Source organism: Marmota marmota, unplaced genomic scaffold (assembly GCF_001458135.2).
Source record: "Marmota marmota marmota unplaced genomic scaffold, marMar, whole genome shotgun sequence".
Lineage (NCBI taxonomy): Eukaryota > Metazoa > Chordata > Mammalia > Rodentia > Sciuridae > Marmota > Marmota marmota.
The window spans coordinates 11,025,258-11,041,265 of record NW_026000261.1 but is presented as its reverse complement, the minus strand read 5'-3'; the positions used below and the strand labels follow the sequence as shown (position 1 = coordinate 11,041,265).

Here is a 16,008-nt window from a genome sequence, read left to right as displayed (position 1 = left end):
AGTAGAGGTGTGAAAATCATATAGAGAAAATTCTTTCGGAAATTCCTTCACAGAGGAATTCAGGAAATGTGCAGAACTTGACACCTACACACAAACTGCCCTACAGATTATAGCCAAATTTATAGCCAAGAAGTTTCAGGGATAAGAGAATTCCTATATTGTGCAATGATAGCAAACCACACACAAAAAAGAAAGACTACACGTTAGACCACAGGATTGTGATTTCCATTTTTGCTTAAAACTCTCAAGCAATACCCATTTATTATCATTCTGGAGTCTGTGTATTGATAAGGATATCTGGGTATTTTTTTCTCTATGTGGTATCTGTCATTTAAGGCTAACTCTCCCCATGGTGTTGTCATCTCTGTCATCTGGAGCTCTACTCATCTGGAATACCCAAGAGAGCTCACTTCCATGGATCATGAGTGCTGATGTCATTTCGTGGGAGGTCAGTTGGGGCTGTTGACAGGAGTACCTTGGTTCCACCCTATATGTTACCCATGTGCAGGCCTGCCAAATAAAATACACCTATTAGAAATGAATTGAAAATAAACAACAAATCAACAAATCACTTTAGTATAATTATTTGACATTCAAAAAATTTGTTTCTAAATTCAAACTTACCTTAGCTTCCTGTATTTTTATTTGCTACATCTGATAACTCCATGTGATGGCCTCAGAATGTGTAAGTTTAAAGATCATCTGAGATGTCACTTTCACTAGGACAGGTCTAGGGAAAATAAGATGATCTAATGAGAAAGAAAAAATCTTCTAGCAAAACAAGACAAAATCATATTCCTGGAAACATTGACAAACGCTGGTTAATGGGGGGCTGCAGTTGTAGCTCAGTGGTAGAGGTTGCCTAGCATGTGTGGGCACTGGGTCCCGTCCTCAGCACCACAACTCAATGGAGTATTACTCAGCAATAAAAGAGAATAAAATCATGGTATTTTCAGGTAAATGGATGGAGCTAGAGAAGATAATGTTAAATGAAGTTAGCCAACCCCCACCCCCCAAAAAAAAACATGCCGAGTGTTTTTTCTGATATAAGGAAACTGATTCATAGTGGGGTAGGGAGGGGGAGCATGGGAGGAACAGATGAACTCTAGATAGGGCAGAGGGGTGAGAGGGGAAGGGAAGGGGCAGGGGGTTAGCAATGATGGTGGAATGTGATGGACATCATTATCCAAAGTACAAGTTGTATGAAGACATGAAGTGGTGTGAATATACTTTATATCCAACCAGAAAAAAAAAATTAAAAAAGGTATTGTGTCCACTTACAACTAATAATTTTTAAAAGCTAGTTGGAGATCTTGGGCTTAGCTCAGTGGTAGACCACTTGCCTCTCAAATGTGAGGCACTGGGTTCGATCCTCAGAACTACATAAAAATAAATAAAGATAATGTGTCCATCCACAAGTAAGAAGAATATTAAAAAAGAAAAAAACTAGTTGGGCCGAGAGCAGTGGTGCACACTTATAGTCCTAGTGGCTTGGGAAGCTGAGGCACAAGGATCAAGAGTTCAAAGCCAGCCTCAGCAATGGCAAGGCACTAAGCAACTCAGTGAGACCCTGTCTCTAAATTAAATACAAATAGAGATGGGGATGTGGCTCAGTGGTCGAATGCCCCTGAGTTCAATCCTCATTACCAAAAAAAAAAAACTAGTTGGTAGGATGAAAAAGGCACTTACCTACATTGTAGGTACCCACTGGACATACCTGTTTCTGAGTCCCATATTATTAAAACTTAATAACCTGAATAGCTTTGTAAATCAGAAATCCTATTTTCCACCAACTAGGGAGTCCTGATGAGGGTTTAGAAAAGACTCATCAAGGTAATTTCAATGTGTATTTTCGTGAAGGGGCCCAGGCTAAGGGACCTGGTCAAGTTGCCACAGGATTTCCCTTCTCCAGGGAGGAAACCACCTACTGTTTATGAAGCAGATTCTTAAGAGGGATCCTCTTCTTGTTCTTCAGTTTCTGGATTAAATCTCACGATAACCCTACTAGTGTTTCATGGATATCCTCTCTTCATGAATGTATTTGAGTACCAAGCATGAGCTCCTAACCACAGAGCTGGTGTCAAGAAGGTTGGTCACCAGGCCCACTGCCAGATCCAGGGAGAAACTGACAGCCTGGACAACTTAAGTGATTGGTGGCAGATCCTTAGTAAATATACTGGCACACATACAAATGAGGAGGTAAAACTCTGTTCTCCCTGTATTTACCCACTCTGAAGCAGGGACGCATTCTTGGTGCCCCTTCCCCTTCCCTGAGTAGTTTTATGGCAGTACTGAAGGCAGAAGCTATTGGAAGGCAGTGTTTCTCCCATCCTTTATAGAAACTTAAACTTTGGGGGGAAAAATGAGCTGCTTGGAATTGGTAGGGAGGGAAGGGCCTCTAAGGACATAGAGAGGGGAGAGGAAGGGAGATTATCCCCAGACAGATGGAATTGGAGGTCTACAATTGACTCTAAGACCTGAGTATGGCTTCATATCAATGCTTGGAGGCCTCTGGGAGGTTCACGGAGGCTGGAAATCCATCCATGAGAAAGAGTGTCCTTTTTGGATGGAAGGAAGGATGTAGCATGGTTGGGGTCCTGAAGGCACTGATCTAGCTAGGAAAATGGTCATCTCTACCCCATGCAGTTCACACATAAGAATGATGATGGCAGAGGCCACACTAGCCAGTATCTTGTGGTTAGGTTCCCACAACTGAGACTGTTAAAGGACATGTATGTTATAACAGGTCTCATTGAACTTTAAAATCTCTTTACTGTTATGATCTAGGCTATATGGGCAATGACCTATCAGACTCCACTTTACCCTGAGACTCCATATCATGTAAGAAATGCTTCTCCCGTGGGAAAGCCTCACCTAGCATAACATACTTGGCAACACAAAATAGTAATTCTTATACAATGTAAAATGGTTCTCTTTGCTTTCCATTTTTCTTGGGCAATGTACCTTGTCAGAGATTGATTGTCTAGATGTTAGTAACCATTTTCTAACTTGTACTCAATTATTGTCTTTTTGACCCACTTCCTTTCTGCTTGCTTGCTGCTAGGCCAACCTGGAAAGTCCTGTAGGAAATACCAAAGTACCCATTGCCTTGTCTCATTAGCTGCTCAATTCAGCTTCTGTACTCACTTGATTCCATTGGCTAAACCCCCAAATGTCCCTTTTGTGGTTTTTTGGCTTAAATATGAGGCCAGCTGAAGGTGGGCGCACCACTATGATTATCTCGTTCTTTGGAGAGCAAACTGTCCACCGCTGGACAGCATTAAATGCTTAATGTGTGGCAATGTGTGGTCTGAGAGTTATTTGAGGGTCTTGGTATAACATTTCTAATGTGTGCTAACCAAATATAAGTGTACCTATTTTACTAGATCTCTGCAAACAATGGGCTTTGCAATATTATGATTTGTTGATATATTTTTGTTGGAATTTTAGATTGATTTTCATTTTCCTTATCATATTTCCATATAAATGGCCTAACTCCATTTGTGCTGCTATTAAAAAATACCTAAGACTGGGTAACTTATAAACCACAGAAATTTATTTCCTCACAGTTCTAGAAGCTGGAAAGCCCAAGATCAACATGCCAATATCTTGTGAGGCTATTTTTGCTGCCTAATCACACAGCATGGCAGGAGAGAGAGAAAGAGTGAAAAGGAGCCAAACCTCCACTTTTATAAGGAGCCCACTCCTGTGATAACAGCAATGATCCATTTTGAGGGCAGGGACTTCACAGTACAATCCATTCTCAGGGGTTTCACCTCCCAATACTGTCACATGGCGATCATATCCTAACATGGCTTCTGGAGGGGACAAACTTGCACAACATAGCAACATACTTCATATGTGGGTACCTAAATTTAATGACAATGGTCCCATCTATGCCTTGTAAGGTTCTGGAATAATTTTAACAAACCCAATCAATGATTTGGTGTTTATATTGCACTGCATTTAAATGGAAAATGTGGGGACATGAGAACTTCATACAATTTGGGAGAGGAAAAAATTGTCACAATTTCTTTGTGTAGACACTTACCAACATTTAAGGAAGAAGCAAGTGAGACTCCTGTCAGTTGCTGTACTCTTAGGTCTGGTCTGCAGAAAGTCTAGGGTCTGTGCATAAGTATGGTGTGCAGCATGGCTAAGATTATTAAAAAAAAAAAAAAACTCAATAGAGAAATATCAGAAACAGTTTACAGGAAAAACAGTTGCAAATGGGGAACCTATTCTATGATGTCACAGGTTGATGGCTAAATGCATTTTGGTGTAATCTTCTCACAATGATTCTATGAGGAAGGCATCATTATTCCCAATTTACAGATGACAAAATCAAACTCACTGATGAACAATCAATTCTCCAGAGTCATCTAGTAAGAAGTGAGATTCTAACTTTTGCCTTTCCCTAAGGACACTCAGTAGTTTCCCTTATACATCGTGACTATCTAGGGCTTTAAAATCCTATAGTTTTAGTATTGTGCCCTTGCAGGTATTCATTCAAAAACCCTAGTAACTTAGAAGAAGCTGATGGTGCAGATGGAATCTCACTGCAGGGCAGTATAGGAGGTAATGGGACTAGCATCAGTATCAAGAGCTCATGATTCCTGCCTCTCTCCTTTATCTTCATTTTCTAATTTGGAGATCAGTATGGAAATAGTTCTCCAATATCAAACTAGAATATCAAAAAGGGGACAGAAAATGAAACAGAATTAAAGGAAGTGTTTCATGATCTTTTCTCTCCTGAAATCCTTCAGGAAAGCATCCTGTAAAACCCACACATAGGGCTGGGGTTATGGCCCAGTGGTAGAGCACTTGCCTAGCATGCGTGATGCACTGGGTTCGATCCCTGGCACCACCTAAAAATAAAAATAAAATAAAGGTATTGTGTCCATCTACAACTAAAAAAAAAAAATTTAAAAACACACATAGCTAGGTATGGTGGAGCATACCTGCAATCCCAGCGGCTCGGGAGGCTTAAGCAGAAAGATAAGGAGTTCAAAGCCAGCCTCAGCAAAAATCGAGATGCTAACCAAATAAGTGAGTCCTTGTCTCTAAATAAAATACAAAATAGGGCTGGGGATGTGGCTCAGTGGTCAAGTGCCCCTGAGTTCAATTCCTGGTACCAAAAAAAAAACAAAAAGAAAAACCACACATACAGACAGACACATAATGTCCTCAAGGCTTCATTCATGACATAAGTGTGAGTATATGCTAGTTCCTTTAAAAAATATTTTCCTAGGTAGATGGACAAAGGACCTTTATTTTATTTATTTATTTTTATGTGGTACTGAGGATCGAACCCAGTAGCTTACCCATGCTAGGCAAACACTCTACCACTGAGCTATAACCCTAGTCCTTACATGCTACTTTTTATTGCCACATTTTCAGGTGGTCTCTGGGACAGTTATATTGCTGGGTTTAGGTACCTGTCATTAGTTTTCTGGGAACGAGGGGGAAGGTGGGTAGGGTAGATATTTCTTTTTATTTAAAAAAAAATTTTTAGTTGTCAATGGATCTTTATTTTATTTACTTACATGTAGTGCTAAGCATAACCTGGTGCCTCACACATACTAGGCAAATGCTCTACCACTGGGCTACTGTTGAGAGCCACAGCCTAAGCGGCCCCAGCAAACTTCTAGCTGATTGGCTCACAGCGGCCCCAGCAAACTTTCAGCTGATTGGCTCACCGAGGCCCCAGCAAACTTCCAGCTGATTGGCTCCTCTGCAGTGATGCTCATTGGGCTGTTTCCCCGCCCTTTCAGACCACGGAGCTGCTCATTGGGGGACTCTTTTGGCTCCGCCCACACGACCCAGCCAATTGGCCTCAAGAGCAGGAGGAGTGGGGGTTGAGAGGCTCCCTGGAAGCCGGTGGTGGCAGTTGGGCTCTGAGGGAATTCCTGAAGAGCTCCTGTGGTGCGGTGTGTGTGTGTGTTCTAAAAATAAAGTTCGTTTCTGCTTGACAAGTGCCTCGTGAATTGTGCCCAGCCAGACTGCAGCAAGTTACAACCCCAGACCAGGATGGAAATTTCTTGAAGACCTACTATGTGCTGAATGCTCTGTAATAGGAATCTTATTTACCCTTTACTATAGTTTCTGTCAGGAAGGCATCATGAAAACGTTTAGTGATGGACAAGAGAAGTAATAAAACCTGAAATTCACTAAAGGTTTTCCTATTGTTTCCTGAAGCCACCAGGAAATCTGAATGTACAAATCTCTCCAAGGGCTCATATACAATTCTGCCCATGATATTGATTAATTAATTCATATAATTAGACATATTACTTTTAAATTATGATACTAGAAATTTTAAAACATATCAAATACTTTTTCTAGACTAACCTACATTTTCAACCAAACAGATCCCTCAAAAGTAGAATTAACATTTGGATGCTGACAGTTCACAGAAAATATTATAATTAGGAATTAAATATTGCCATGCATAGTGACACAGGCCTCTAATCTCAGCTATGTGGCATGAGAATGGCAAGTTCTAGGCCAGCCACAAAAATTTAGAAGTAACTTGCTTCAAAATAAAAAAAAAAAAAGTAGATGGAATTGTAGCTCAGTGGTAGAGCACCTGCTTGGCATGTGTGAGGCACTGGGTTTGATTCTCAGCACCATATAAAAAATAAGTAAAATAAAGAATAAAAAAAAATCTGGGGATATAATTCAGTGGTAGAGAGCTTCTGTGTTCAATACATAGTTCCAACATTGTATAAAATACTATGAAAATTTGGCCACAGATGTGCAATGCCTATATACTGAATAACACAAAATATTGCTGAGGGAATTAAGAAGACTCTAAATCAATGGTGGAGGAACCATATTCATATGATGTAAGTCTTAGTATTATTATGAGATCTATTCTCTCAAAACCAATTTACAGATATAATGCAATCCCAATAAAAATCCTACCAAAAATGTTAAAGAAACTGGCAAGCTGATTCTTAAATTCAGGTGGAAATACAAAAGATCCAGAATATGAGAACAATTTTGAAAAAGAACAAAGTTAAAGAGCAATACACCTGATTTTGAAACTTGAGATCCTTCAGTAACCAAGACAGTAACCATGTCAACGTAGACAAATCCATCAAAGGAACACAATGAAGAATGCAGAACTACACCCACATCAACATGGACAACAAATTTTTCACAAATTGAGAAAGGCAATTTAGGAAGAAGGATAGTATTTTCAATAAATGGTGCTAGGACAATTGGATATCCATATGTATAAATATGAACTATGATCCATATGCCTGCAATACCATATACAAAAATCAACTAAAATGGATGATAAATGTACACATAAAAACCTAAACCTATAAAATATCTAGGAGAAAAAGAAGAAAGTCCATGTGACTCTGGATTAGATTACAACTTCATACATAAGACACCAAAACCATAATTCATAATTGAAAAACTCAGGGCTGGGTATATAGCTCAGTTGGTAGAGTGCTTTCCTCACATGCACAAGGCCCTGGATTCAAATCCCTAGCACTACAAAAGAAAAAAGAAAAAAAAAGAAAGAAAAATATAAAGAAAAACTCAACACTTTGGAATTCCTCTAAGTTAAAATCTCTAGCTGGGCACAGTGTTACACCCCTGTAATCCTAGTGCCTCGGGAGGCTGAAGCAAGAGGATTGCAGGTTCAAAGCCAGCCTCAGGAAAAGTGAGGTGCTAAGTAACTCAGTTGAGACCCTGTCTCTAAATAAATTTCATAATAGGGTTGGGTAGGTGGCTCAGTGGTTGAGTGTCCCTGAGTTCAATCCCTGGTACCTCTCCCCACAAAAAAAAAAAAAAAAAAAAAAAAAAAAAACTTTATCTCCCCAAAGTCACAGTTGAAAAAATTATAAGACAAATACCTGGCTGTGATTAAATGTTTGAAAAGCATATAGCTAATAAAGGATTTGTATCTAGAATAGGAAAAATCCCACAGAAGTTAAAAGAAGAAAATAAGGCACCCCACAAGACATACAGGCAAAAGATTTGAATAGACACACTGCTAAAGAATATATATGAATGTCAAGTATGCAAAAAGATGCTCATAATTAATCATTAGGAAAAAGGAAGAGAAAATAACAATGAGATACTAGCACATTCCCATGAGAATGGCCAAAATTGAGAAGACTGACCATACCAAGCACTGACAGGATTGTGGAAGACACAACTCTCATACACTGCTGGTGGCAATGGAAAAGGTACAATCATGGCCAACAGTTTGGTAGTTTCTATTCATGTTAATCTTATATTTAAGATGTGATCCAGTCATCTATTCCTAAACATTTACTCTAAGGGGAAAAAAAATCTACATATTCCATGAAAAGACTTATGAGGAAATCTGATAGGAGTTTTATTTACAAGAGCCCCTACTGAGACCAGCATGGTAGCATATATCTATAATCACACCAGCTCTGGAGCTGAGACAAAAGGATCACAAGTTCAAGGCCAGCCTCAGCAATTTAGTGAGACCTAAGCAATTTAGTGAGATGTTTTCTCAAAATAAAAACTAAAAAGAGCTAAGGGTAAAGCAACCCCGAGTTAAATCCTCAGTACAATTTTTTTTTAAAAAGCCCCAAATTGGAAACAGTCCAAATATCTATCAACAGGTAAAAGTATAAAACACTGTGCTGCAACTATACCTTGGAATACTATTTGGTAATAAAAAAGAATGAACTAAGTTGGGGGCCGCATAGCTTAGGGGTGGAGCACTTGCCTAACAAGTAAAAGGTCCTGAGTTTAACCCCCAAAACTGCAAAAGCAAAAACAATAAAGAATAAATAAAAAAGAAATAACCATTGTTAAATATAATAGATAAATCTAAAAATAATCAGGATTAACAAAATAAGCTAAATAAAAAAAAGAAACCACCTTCATGATGCCAATTCAATAATTTCTTTAGACATAAAATATATCTATAGCAACAAGTGTGCTGTGCTTACCTGGGGATAGGGCATTGGGTGTGATATGAAATCTAGGAATATAGAAGTGAAAGTATTTTGTCCTGGAAAATAAAAACTTTAGGTCTACCTCATTATTTTAAGGATTATAGCTGTGTATTATTATAATCAAGAAAATAGCTGGCATTATTTCTGAAAATACTGAATTCTTGCACTTGGCATTTTCACTAATACTTGAAAAATTCTTGGCTTCTTTATTTTTTTGTTTGTTCTTTTTATATATACATGACAAAAGAGTATATTTGACACATTGCATACATGGAGTATAAGTTATTTTAATTAGGATCCAATTTTTGTGGTTGTACATGTTGTGAAATTTCAGTGTGGTGTATTCATATATGAGCATAGGAATGTTATGTCTGATTCATTCCACTGTCTTTCCTATTTCCATCCCCACTCCCTTCCATTCATTCCCCTTTGTCTAATCCACTAAAGGCTCATTCTTCCCCTCCCCCTTGTGTGTGTTAGCATCTGCATATCATAGAGAATGGTTGACCTTTGTTTTTTGGGGATTGGCTTATTTCATTTAGCATGATAGTCTCCTGATCCATCCATTTACCAACAAAAATCATGAAGTCATCCTTTTTATGGCTGAGTAATATTTCATTGTATACATATGCCACTTTATCTTTACTCATTAGTTGAAGGGAACACTTATTGGTTCCATAGGTTAGCTGCTAATTATGAGTTGAGCTGCTATAAACATTGATGTGGCTGTGTCACTGTCATATGCTGATTTTTACTCCTTTGGATATGTACGAAGGAGTGGTATAACTGGGTCAAATGGTGGCTCCATTCCAAGTTTTCTGAGGAATTTACATACAGATTTCCAGAGTGCCTGCAGCAATTTGCAGTCCCATCAGCAATGTATAAGTATACCCTTATCCCTACATCCTGACCAACATTTGATGTTGTATGTATTCTTGATTGTTGCTATTCTGACTGGAGTTGATGAAATCTCAGTGTAGTTTTAATTTGCATTTCTCTAATTGCAAGAGGAACATTTCTTCACATATTTGTTATCGATTCTTATTTCTTCTTCTGTGAAGTGCCTGTTCAGTTCCTTTGCCCATGCATTAATTGGGTTATTTATTGTTTTGGTGTTAAGTGTTTTAAGTTCTTTGTATATCCTGGAGGTTAAAGCTCTATCTGAGGTACAGATAGAGCAATAATTTTCTCCCATTCTGTAGACTCTCCCTTCATATTCTTGATTGTTTCCTTTGCTGTGAAAAAGTTTTTAGTTTGACACCATCCCATTTATTGATTCTTGATTTTACTTCTTGCACTTTAGAAGTCTTGTTGAAGAAGTCAAATCCTAAGCGACTAGGAGTTGCTTGATGGAGTATTGGACCAACATTTTCATCTAGTGGACACAGGGTGTCTGATCTAATATCTATGCCCTTGATCTACTATAGGTTGAGTTTTGTGCAGAGTGAGAGACATGGTTTAAATTTCATTCTGCTACATATGGATTTTTTTGAAGTTTATTGAAGGAGCTATCTTTTTCCAAGGTATTTTTATGGTGTCCTGACATCTTTTAAAAAGTTCACTATAGAGTATGTTGCTGGGGCATGGTCCTGTAATCCCAGTGAAATGGGAGACAGGAGGACTGCACATTTAAGGCTAGTCTCGAGAACTTAGTGAGGCCCTGAGCAACTTAGGGAGATCTTGTGTCAAAAACTAAAAATATTTGGGCACAGTGGCACATACCTATAATTCCAGTAGCTTGGGAAGCTGAAGCAGGAGGATGGTGAGTTCAAAGCCAGCCTCAACAGCTTAGTGGTACAGTAAGCAATGCAGTGAGACCCTGACTCTAAATAAAATATACAAAAGGGCTGGGGATGTGGCTCAGTGGTTAAGTGACCCTGGGTTCAATCCCCAGTACCCCTACCCCCCCAAAAAAAAAAGATAAAAATAAAAAAGAAAACTTTGAAAAGCTGGGGACATGTGAACATCTTACCACCATTTTACAGAGGGAAGCTAGGCTCAGAGAGACTTTCCCTGTCTTCTTCTTGCTGGTACCACCTTTACATGGAAAGTAGGTCCAGGAATCCCTGGAGCAGGACATCATGCTGTCTGGGGCCAGAAGGGTCCCACATCTCTCTGCAATGATCTAACAGATTACAGATTGCTCAGTGTATTTGATTATGTGTGTATTTGTATGTATGATTATGTATGCTTCTGTATAGGTGAAATAAATGATAGCAATGATACTGGAATGTGAGAGAAGGACTAGGATTAACCTGTTAATATAAAGTTAATTCACTACCTATGATTCAGTATGCAATTTTCTCAAAGTATACTTGGATTAGTTGCAAGTGGATAATACCCCATAGTGTAAACACTAAAAAGGACAAGAATAAGTAAAACTGATAAAGTGAGAAAGAATAAAAAGGTAAGTATAAAAAGTACTTACAGGCTGGGGTTGTGGCTCAATGGTAGAGCACTTGCCTAGCATGTATGAGGCACCGAGTTTAATTCTCAGCACCACAAAAAAATAAGATAAAGGTTAAAAAAAAGTACTTATACCCACAAAAGGTAGAAAAAGAGTGGGAGACAGAAATATGGACACTGCACAAGGGCAACACATAGAGAATAGGAACAAATAAAATAGGTGTTCATTCAACCACATCAATATCACTTTGAATGTCAATGGTCTAAATAAACCAAGTAAAAGACAAATTACCAGAAGGGATCCAAAATCCAAACCTCAAATGTATTATGTTTATAAGAAACTCACTTAAATATAAAAAGGCCTAATATTAGCATGGTATGTCTTTCTCCATCACTTGACTTTTAGCAATACACAAATGAGAGCTGGAATAGACACATGAATTTCAAGGTGGGCTGATATCAGAAAAAGAAAAGTTTACAAGAATAAAGATGGGAATTGCATAATGACAAAGAGACCAAATTCTCAAGAAGACATTATAATCCTCAATGTGTATGTGTCAAAAACATGGAGCTGAGGTTGTGGCTCAGTGGTAGAGTGCTTGCCTAGCATGTGTGAGGCACTGGGTTTGATTCTCAGCACTATGAATAAGTAAATGAATAAAATACATGTCCATCAACATCTAGAAAAAAAAAACAACAATAAAAAACCATGAGGCTACAACTAAAAGAATTTGAAGAAAAATATATGAATTCACTGTCATAATTGGGACATCAACTCCTCTTTACAAGGAAAGGAAAGTTTGGAAAGCAGGCAGAAAATGATGAGGACATGGGTGAACAATACCACCATCAATCAATGGAATAGAATTGACAGCCACAGCCTGCTTCAGCCTACCCACAGATGGGCTGACAGGGTTCAAACAGGGTGTGTTTCTTCTTCCTGAGTGAGCAGGTTAGGAGTGTGGTACCAGACACAGGCTAGGGACAAACACCACTTCTGACAAACTGCATGACTTTGAATATTTTAGTTCACCTTATCATCCCTCTAATGCCTCCTCTGCAAAACTGGGATTATGCAGTACTGACCCTGGAAGAGAAAATGTTTTAAAACAAACATTACTTTGTTTCATTTTGGCATAGGCAAATATATATAAATCCTATTATTTAAAAAATCAAGTATTGGTATTGGGTTATCTGGCTCATAATCTTGGGTGTGTCCCTCAGTTTCCTCTTTTGTTAAGTGGGGGAAACGTTTTCCTTATGACATAGATTGGTATTTTGAGAATTACTTGAGGTGATACCTGAAAACCCTTTAGAAGAGTGTTAGGTACAAGGTCAATGAGCAATATCCTGAGATGTTGTACAAATACTTGCAAGATGAGATTTTTATAGCTTTGTTTTAGAATTTGTATTATTCATCAATTGACACATTATATTAAATCACTAAATTTCACTATGACTACTATTGGATAACCAAACTAACTATCCTGAGAATGTCAGGCACTCGGAGCAACTGATCTCAGAAAACAGCACCACCACGTCTCCACATGGCAGAACAAGCCCAGGGGCCTTTGATTCTGTCTCATCCTCACACCACCCCCATGCCCAGCCACTGCAGGTCCCTCCTGCCCTTCCTCCAGACATGCGCTGTCCAGGCATACCCCTCCCTCTGCACACTGCTACAGCACAGCTCCCATCTTCCCTCATCCCTCCCATGGCCTTGGGCAACATTCTCCTAAAGGTTGTCAGCACAAGATAGTTGTCCCTTTCCAATACATTCACAGAGAGGCCAGTGTCACCTGAGTAATAAAAGACCCAGATCATGTCATGCCCATACTCTAAACCTCCACACTCAGAATAAAATCCAAACTCCTTACACAGCCCAAACCCTGTGGCTCCATCTGCCCTCTTCACCCACCTCCCACCAGTCTGCACATTGTCCACCAGGATCCAGCCACTGAGCTTGCACTCTGATCCTGATTCAACTGGTGCCTACACATTGCAGGGACATGGACAGAATGGCTTGTCCATGCCTTGCTTCTTTTTGTCATTCAGCACTTAGCGCAAATGTTGCTTCCTGAGGAAAAAACTTCACTACTACCCAACCTATTATAATCCTTGTCATTTTCTACTGTTTTTTTTTTCCACAACAAAGCACAGGTCCTTATATGAAATCACCCTGCTTATTGATATGTTTTCTTGCTTATTGCCAGTTTTCACAATTAGAATGATACCTCCAAGGAGGCTGTCTTGTTATCTATGTTGTTTTCCCAGAGCCTTGAACACAAGTCAGTGAACAAATATTACTTAATTGGATAAATTGCTTGCATCCAGTTTGATCTGACAGAAAAGACACAGATATTGGGACTAGGGCTGTGGCTCAGTGGCAGAGCACTTTCCTAGCATGTGTGAACACTGGGTTTGATCCTCACACCACATATAAATAAATAAAAAATAAAGGTACATAAATAATTTAAACAAAAAGACACAGATATTTAAAGTCAACAAGGAGAAGAGACCAACAATGAAATTATACATCAAAGGTATACCTTGTTATAAATTCACAGCACCATTTTTCAAACCTGGATGAGTACCAGAACCAGCTGAAAGAATTCTAATAATATAGACACCTCCTAACCCACCTCAATGGTTTTGATTCAGCACTTGATGTGGACACAAAAATTGGTTATTTTAATAAGAAACCCCTGGTGATTTTGATGAAGTGATCAATCAATGAACCATACTTAGAAAAATGCTAACCAAACAGCTCACATTCGTGTACCACTAATTTCATGCAACTCATGAAGGTTTCTGGGACATCTGGGGTGTCTCTGTTAATGTAATTACTCCAAATCACCCAGATCTTTGCTTTTAACTAAGACCACAGGTTATTTTCTCATATGGGATCATACTTGAAAACTCCAAAGTTTTCCTGGTGGTCAGAAGATTATGAATTTTTATCCTATTGAATAAACAAATATTGTAAAAGGGAAATGACTTACCTATAGTGTCCCTGTGTTCTGTCTACTCTTTTCCAGTAGCCTAACAGATTCCACACCACACATGGTTCTTCTCTTCGAGCTCTTGGTTCTGGTATAGCATGCACACCCTTCTCAGATGTTTAACTAGAAGAGAGAGGAGAAAGAAAGCATAGAGATGAATAGAGAGGAAAGTAAGAGTATGGAAAAGCACATGAAATGCAGGGGATGGAGTGGCCATTCCTTGCTTGTCCTCACTGTATTAAATGTTAAATGTTAAAAGGACAATGATACTTGTCCTTTTCCCAGCTTCATCACACAACCCTGCCCCATACATCATTGACAATGAAGGCCACTCATAATGGAAATATGGACTTATTATTGCTTGCTGTGACTTTTCCAAGTCATCTCTCTGTAGCCATGGTACTGTTAGTGTCAGAAGCATGACACTGGCACAATGAAGGACACCAAGTTGGAATGGTAATCTTATTGAGGTCCTATTAGATGTCATAGGCTATGGGTTGAGGTTTTTGGGCTCTCCTAATGCTCAACGTGGTGGTCTGAGGTGGGCTTCATGACTTCTTTTCTACAGAAAGGGAGATGATCAGGCTCACAGAGCAAAGTGCATACTCAAGAAATTCTATGGAAGTGTCAAATGAACACTGAGGTCAACTTAAAGGGCATTCCCCTGGGCTATTTGGGGACAATTGGAGCATAAAATATATAATTATAATAACAGAGGTGAACTCTTTGAAAAAAGGGGAATGCTTGAGTAATACTGACATTAATAATATATGAATAATAAGTATGGGAAAGAGAGAGAACTGCCATGAAATTAAATTTCAACTCACAATTCTAGAGTGATTGAAAGAATTGCAAAACATGTCAGTTAGTACTATAATATAATAATAATTATGGTAGGTAACATAAATGGATGCTTATTCTATACCAATATTATAATAATCAATGAGTCACTACAGTAACCATGCTGGTCAAGCAAAGATGGGAATAAAAACGAACACACTGATCTTATTCCTAATATATGCCAGAAAACAAAGAGGACAGACAAGACTGTATTATCTAACTCCATTTATCACTCACAATAAATTCCTGGCAGCCTTAGGGACATACACAAACATATGTAAACACGCACATATCCACATACACACATGTTATTTCCCCTTATCTCACCACCCAAGATATCAAGAATTTAGTGTGGTGAATTTGCTGGGATCTAAAGCAGAAAAGCCACACATTTCAATTCAAAAGATTCATTTCTTTCTTCTTGGGGGTAGGGGGGAGTACCCGAGATTAAACTCAGGGGAACTTGACCACTGAGCTGCATCCCCAGCCATATTTTTTGTATTTTATTTAGAGACAGGATCTCATGAGTTGCTTAGCACCTCACTTTTACTGAGGCTGGCTTTGAACCAGTGATCCTCTTGCCTCAGTTGTCCGAGCTTCTGGGATTATAGGTGTGCAGCACTGTGCCCAGCTCAACAGATACATTTCTAACTGCCGCAGTCTGGCTGGGCACGATTCAGGAGCCACTTGTCAAAAGAAACTAACTTTATTTTTAGAACCACACACGCCAAACAAAACAGCCTCTCAGGAAAAACCCTCAGAGCCTCAACTGCCACCACCGGCTTTCCACAAGCCTCTCTCTC

General features: G+C 38.9%; 1 long non-coding RNA gene across 17 annotated transcripts in view; it reads right to left on the bottom strand.

Moving 5' to 3' along the window:
* Positions 1–216: 216 nt before the first annotated feature.
* Positions 217–16,008, bottom strand: part of LOC107152424 — a 104,077-nt gene continuing 88,285 nt past the window's right edge. For all 17 annotated transcript variants that reach the window (XR_007344904.1, XR_001504782.2, XR_007344916.1 and 14 more), the window contains 4 exons: positions 14,366–14,488; positions 4,052–4,156; positions 625–730; positions 217–510 (listed from right to left, as the gene is read on the bottom strand). This is a non-coding gene — a long non-coding RNA (uncharacterized LOC107152424). The remainder of the gene's footprint in view (positions 511–624; positions 731–4,051; positions 4,157–14,365; positions 14,489–16,008) is intronic.